A 7,251-nucleotide genomic window follows, 5' to 3' on the forward strand; every position below is an offset into this window, starting at 1 on the left:
GACCACCTGTGCGGTCGGCTGGGGTAACCATCTGTCCCACCTGACGACCCGTGTTTTCCACCGCGAGTTTCCGGCTCAGGGCTCCTGTCCACACGCGTAAGCACCGTCCGATCAGCAGGACAGGACACTGGATTCGATTTCCACCCGGAGACCTGAGGCGTTCCTACAACGTCCTGGGCCGGACATAGCCCTGAAAGTGAGCTCTTCTGGGCCGGCACAGCCTGGTCAAGCCAGGAGCCGCAGAAGCTACCCCAAAAGCAGCCGTCGAGGTTCCCTGCACCCCAGGCGTTGAACCGGACCCTGGGGACCCGGGGATAAATGAGTCCTGATCTGGTCCTCTGGGATCTCCTAGCAGGGAGCAGCTTTGTTATTTTTTTCCTTTTTTTTTCCCCCCGCTAAGTGCCTGACAGAGAGAGAGCATCTCATTATCTTAACAGCTGTAAATCCCAATTATTTCACAGGCGGTAAATCCACCGTAAAATATGCATGCTGAAAAATATAGAAAAGGAAAAAAAAAACACCCGAAAGCCTGCAATGGTGTGTGTGTTATTTAGGCACCCCAAATCCAGACCCCTCAGGAAATTTCCACGTCCCCGTCCCCGTCTCTGCAAGTTCGTAAACCGCTTCTGACCCGAGGTTGACACGCCATCGAGCCCTTCAAAGGGCTGCGGTGTGTGCCCGGCCCGGAGCTCGCCGGCTAATGAAGGCTGTGCGCGTGGCGGGGGCAGCCGGCTGGGGAAAGTCGCGGACGCCGCGCTCGGGCTGGGGCGTGCAAAGTTTGGATGTGGGCGTCCCTTTGATTTCCGCTTCGCACAGACTCACGGCGGAGAAGGCGCGTTCTGAGACCCCGGCTGTCAGCAAAGCGTGAGGGATTTCATCTTCCACGAGGCCCGCTTAACTTTCCGATGTTTCTTGTCGCTGGAGCCTCCGCAGCCCGGGAAATGTAAATGAGTGGGAATTTTAACAAGGCAGGCCCTCGGCGGTGACCCTCCTGGATCTGAGCTCCAGGCTCAGGCGTGGCCGGGGCCCCTCCGTGCGGGGGGAACGTCTCGCACAGGAACCCGGGGCCTTAACGTTTCATCAGGGCCCGCCGTGCGGGGACACAAGGTCCTTAATGAGGGAACATCAATCCTGCCGGGGAGCGCTGTGATATCCGACATCAGTGGCCGCCCAGCCCCCCTCCCCCGTCCTGGCCTCCCCCCCTGAAAATAAATAAATAAAGCAGGCTCCCCAGCCCCCACCTGCCGCATCCCGTGGCTCGAAGGGAACCCGGCGAGGGGCGTTGAACTCTCCGTGCGGCCCGGGCCGCTGACGCTGTTTCAACTCCTCCTGTGTTTGGGTTTTCTGCTGCTTTGTGTGGAACCAGGTGCACGTTCGGGCAGGAGACAGGTAGCGACGCTCGGGAAGTTTTGTCCGCGTTCCTGTTGGGCTCGTCTCTTCAGGGAGATCAAAGTTGTCCGTTGCAGCTCTAATTAACAACGGCGAACGCGAGATTCGAGGCCTTCTGGCAGCGAACGGGGATCTCGGAGGATGCCTCCCGAAATATACCCGAGATTTAAATAATTAATATGACACCTTGCGCTCCGGATGGGACACATTAAAAAAAAAAAAAGAAAAAAAGGACACAAAACGACAACAACAGAAAAAGGTCTGGGCGGCCGGCCGTGGAGTTTGCAACAATGGCCTTGGTCCCCTGTTGGGGCAGTTTGTGGTGGGGGAAACATTCGGGGCCTTTGTCATGCTAAGGATCCCTTTGTTGGTGCTGGGTCACTGGGCCAAGCCGGCCTGGGGGGAAGGAGGGGAGCCAGTCTGGGCCTCTGCTGGAGGAGGACGGGGGCGGGGGCGTTTAATGGTGTTTAATCCTCTTAATCCGGGCAAGAATGAGGATCCCCGGCCCGGGGGCAGGGCTGGTCCCCAAAGCCCTCCGGAGCAGAGCGGGCGTGCGAGAAACAGAGCAGCCGGGCTGTCTGCCGGCGAGCCTCGCGCTGTGGGGGCTTTCGTGGCCCTTCCTGGGCCATGGGACGCGGTGCAGACCATGAGATGCAAATTGACTGCAAATCTCAGGTCCCACGAGCGTCCCCCGCCCCGGCCCCAAGTCCCACGGCCTCGTGCTGCCCAGGAAGTCCCCGCCCGCGTGGAGTCTGGACGCAGATGACTTGTGAACTGTTGACTGGATCGTGAGGGAGGCTCCCAGCTCAGTCTCTTATACGTTTGTGAAGCCGGATCGTCCCCGTCCCCACGCACACCTTACCTGCCACCGACGGTCTAATTCGATAATTCAGCACAAAACCAGGGGCCGGTGGACGCGGCCGCTGGGACCGCCATCCACGTGCATGGCGGGGACGGGGACCAAGCCGGTGGGGCTCCCAAGGCTCGTTCACAGCGGGGTTCCTGCCGGGGTTCCACGTGTTAACCTGGGTGCCTGCAGCAGAGACGACAGGTTTCGGGGAGACCCCAGGCGGGGGTGTCCTCCCCGGAACTGCAGAGACCGGAGAGAGGCCGGGAACAGGGTGGGGACTGGAGGGGGGCACAGATGAGCCCCAGGCCCTGCCACATGCGTCTGTGCTGAAGGAGCACATGTGGGGGGTCTTGGGGGGCCGTGTGGGGTCGTGGAGTCGTGGGGGGCCGTGAGGGGCCATGAGGGGTCATGGGAGGTCATGAGAGGTCGTGGGGGGCCGTGTGGGGTCGTGGGGGTTGTGGGGGGCTGTGAAGGGCAGTGGGGGGTCATGGGAGGTCATGAGAGGTCGTGGGGGGCCGTGAGGGGCCATGAGGGGTCGTAGGGGAGCCGTGTGGGGTCGTGGGGGTTTTGGGGGGCCGTGGGGGGCCGGGAAGGGCCGTGGGGGGGTCATGGGAGGTCATGAGAGGTCGTGGGGGCCGTGTGGGGTCATGGGGGTAGTGGGGGGGCCGTGAAGGGCCGTCGGGGGTTATGGAAGGTCATGAGAGGTCGTGGGGGGCCGTGAGGGGCCATGAGGGGTCGTGGGGGGTTGTGGGGGTTGTGGGGGGCCGTGGGGACCCGTGAGGGGCCATGAGAGGTCATGAGGGGCTATGAGGGGTCGTGGGGGGCTGCTGGGGTTGTGGGGGTTGTGTGGGGCCGTGGGGGGCTGTGAGGGGCCATGAGAGGTCGTGGGGGGCCGTGAGGGGCCATGAGGGGTCGTGGGGGGCCGTGTGGGGTCGTGGGGGTTGTGGGGGGCCGTGGGGGCCCGTGAGGGGCCATGAGAGGTCGTGAGGGGCCATGAGGGGTCGTGGGGGGCCGTAAGGGGCCATGAGGGGTCGTGGGGGGCCGTGTGGGGTCGTGGGGGTTTTGGGGGTTGTGGGGGGCCGTGAAGGGCCGTGGGGGGTCATGGAGATCATGAGAGGTCGTGGGGGGCCATGAGGGGTCGTGGGGGGGCTGTGTGACGTCGCAGGGGTTGTGGGGGGCCGTGGGGGGTCATGGGAGGTCATGAGAGGTCGTGGGGGGCCGTGAGGGGTTGTGGGGGGGGCCGTGCAGCGTCTTCGGGGGAGGTGCCTCTCCAGGAGCAAAATCCTCACTAGGTCACAGAGGGCAGTGGAGAAGGCCTGGGCCTGCCTCGGGGTGTTATCTCGGGTTGGTGTGTGGACACACACCCAGACACACCACACGGTGCACACACAGGACGTGAGCACACAACACCAGACACACACACAAGACACACTCCCTTCTAGGGTCTGCGTGGCTCCGGGAGGGGACCTATCCGCAGATTCCCGGCTGCAGCTGGAAGCTGACATGTATGCGGCTTGGCCCCGGGAGGCCTGTGGCCGTGATGGCAGGCGTGATGGCAGCTTGGGAAGGTCAGGAGGACGGGGAGGACTTGGGAACAGGGAGGACGGAGCAGGCGGGAGGATGTTCTCGGGCATCCCTGCTCAGACCCCAGGCACGTCAGCATCCCAAAGAGGAGGCTTTCCTCGCAGGGGCACCGCGTGCCGGGTGGGGCCCCAGATCTCACCTGCAGTCCCACGGATGCCAGAGCCGGGAGAGCAAGGTGGACCCCGTGCCACGGACTCCTTGGTCACAGAGAAAATGACACAGCAGCGTGGCCCGTCCCCAGACAGGTGCCCTCTCCCTGCTCGAAGCCTTTCCAGAGTTTTGTCTCCTTTCCAGGCCAGTCTACACCTCACAGAGTTTGCATCCAGTGCTGCTCTGTGTTGTTCTGTGGCATGTCCAGCCCCACCCGTGGTGGTGACAATCGTGTCCCCCAAGATGTGCACGTCCCGATGCCCGCGTGGTGCACAGAACAACGTCCCCAAAGGCGTCCTTGCCCTGCTTCCCATGTGGGGGACAGAATAGTGCCCCCCTGTCATGTCTATGTGCCGATCCCCACATCCTATGATTCGCTACCTTCCACGGCAAAGGGACTTTGTGGATGGGGTCCCGTTAAGGGTCTGGACGCTGCCCCTGGGCCCTAAATGGAACCACAAGGTCCTTGGCAGGGAAGGGGGATGGAAATTCTACTCTAGCAAAGTCACCAAGGGGGACCCCGAGCATTGGTGTTGGGGGTGAGCCATGCACTTGGGGGAGTCGGCGAATCGGCAAGTGCACAATGAAAGAGGGCACGGCCCCTCTGGAGAGCCGGGGGCCCCGGGGCGCTGCTGTGCGAAGGAATCACTAACAGAAGTCCCCTGGCTCTCGGCAGGTGGGCGGGCGGGCAGGGTGCATGCCGGGGTGGGTAAGACGAGGTCTGGGCAGAGACGAGCCCGTGACGGTGGGGGTCGGGGCTTGTGCAGGAGGGTCTGTGTGTCATAGTGAGAAGTGGATGTTGTGTCTCTGCCCTGGGTCTGACACGGGGCCCTTCCACTCCTTGCAATTTCACGGGTGTCCACGGCGTCTGTTGTCCTGATGGGGTGACCCTGGGTGGCTCCTGCCTGGGGCTGGGTGCCGGGAAGCCCGAGCCACGAGGAGAAGCTTGGACGTTTCAGCAGCACAGCATCATCTGCGGAAGGACAGGTCCTGGAAATCGCAAGAAAATTGCACAGGGGGACCAGCCCGCCTCCCGGGCGGCCGCCCTCCACGGGCTCCCACAGGGGGTCTGCGGGGTCCCAGCTCTCCCTGCTCCTCACAGCTCCAGGCAGGTCCCCCCAGGTCCCAGAGGGACATCCAGCTCCCACACGAAACTGTCATCGACGGCTTAGACCACGGGTCGGCAAAGGACAGCCCGAGGGCCAGGTCTGACCTCCTAGCTGCTGCTGGCTTTGGCCAGCCTGAGAACGCGGTTTCCGTTTTTGAGTGCTCGGAACCACCAAGGTCGGGCGAGAGTGGACGGCAAGCGAAAATCCCATGAGATGCAAATGCCCGTGTCCGCGAACTTGCGTCGGAACGCGGTGCAGCTGGATAACTCCAACCGGAGAATATCCGACTGGATAATCCCGATGCCACCTGGAATTATCCGCACGGGGGACGCCGCACAGATTTGCGGATGGTTCGTCCACGTCGTGATACGAGGTCCTCTGGCGTGACGACCGCAGAGGTAAGTCTAAGGTGGTCAACGTCCATGCCGGCCCCTGGAGAGAAGCCGCGTGATGATGTTGGAAAATGGAACTGGAGGGGGTCATGCTAAGCGAGATTAGTCAGGCTGAGAAAAACAGATGTCGTATGATTTCACTCATATGTGGAATTGGAGGAAACACAGAAAAAATACGGGAGGGAAGGAAACGTGAGATAAACGCAGAGAGGGAGGCGAACCGTAAGAGGCTCTTAAACACAGAGAGCAAACTGAGGGTGGCTGGGGGGAAGGTGGGGGCGGATGGGCTAGAAGGGTGATGGGTACTAAGGAGGGCACTTTTGGGATGAGCCCTGGGTGTCGTATGTAAGTGACGAATGGCTTGGGTCTTCTCCCGAGACCAGCAGTAAACCCACGTTAACTAACTTGAGAATAAAACCAAAATGCTTAGCGGTCGGTTCCGTTGGGAAACCAAAAACCGAGGGCAGAGCTGAGAAACGATCCCACAAGATCGAAGTCAAGGTTGAAAAGAGCCTATACACAGACCAGCGGACGGGACAGACCCTTCCCTCCAGCCCTCCGCCGCCTCCTGGAGCCTCCCGCTGGCCATCCCGGCCACCAGCCCTCGGGCAGCGTCTACCATTGTAGACGGTATAGACCAGCCTCAAGGCCGCGGGGATGTGGGAGGCAGGGCTGGAGAGGTGCGGGTTCCAGCCTCGAATGAGGCGTCATGGGCACTTTCGGTCTTTCTGCAAAAGGACGAGGGAACATCCCCTGGACGCCGGGCTGTGGTTCTCTGTCCAGGTGTGGGTTTCAGAACCAGGGACAGGCTCCCTCTGCCCAGGGCTCGGTCAACCCTCGGGGGCCATTACAGCTGGGTGTTCGGACCTCAGAAGTGGGTGCACATCAGACAACCGTGGTGTCCCCGAAGGACGCTGGGGGCCTCCGGGAGCCCCACGGGGACCTCTTGGAGCCCCTGCACCTGACACAAGGTGCATGGTCCGAGGTCCCACAAGGGGACAGAACAGTCGTGGCCCGTGCTCATGCATCCGGTTACTCGAGGCCATAGGAACAGGTGCTCCCGCGGCACGACCCCTCGGTCCCCTGCCCGCCGACAGGGAGTTCGCCGCGGGAGCGGTGGTCACTCAATAGTTAGCAACTCCATACACGGGCTGGACAGGATTAATTCCACCGCTAAATTGTGCTGAGTGGCAGGAAAGCGCATCATAAATTATCCCGGTGTCACCTTTTCTCTGGCATGACTCGGCTGCTTGAAATTGCGTTTTATTCCAATTATAGATTTTCCGGAGAAATTGTTTGATAATATAATAATATTTGCCTCTTCCCTGCCTCCGAGGGCGATTATGAATGTTTAATAAGACACCAAAGTTGGAGAGGTATTATGAGATTTTCCAAAGGGAGCTAATACATAAATTAATAATACGGATAAATTATGCAATGCTTTGTGTAAAAAGGGGAAAAAAATCAATTGGTGTACTTTCGACGACCGCCAATCTGTTTTATATTCTGGGTTTTAGAGTTAATTAATTAAGTTACACCCTGTATTAAAAAAACAAACATGTCAGCTTTTTTTAATTTTTATTTTCAGCCCACTAATAAAAAAAAAAGCCACGGGGTCCCCACGGGAGTGGAATGCATGAAGCATCCTGATTGAACTGCGGCGTTTTCAGCTGAAACTCGAAGTTGGTGCCCGTGTCAAGCGTCAGGGGCACCCGGACGGGTAGACCCCAGAGTGTCCCCGGAAGACGCCGCCGAACACGGGTCATATTTGGGGGAA

Source organism: Felis catus, chromosome X, assembly GCF_018350175.1.
Source record: "Felis catus isolate Fca126 chromosome X, F.catus_Fca126_mat1.0, whole genome shotgun sequence".
Lineage (NCBI taxonomy): Eukaryota > Metazoa > Chordata > Mammalia > Carnivora > Felidae > Felis > Felis catus.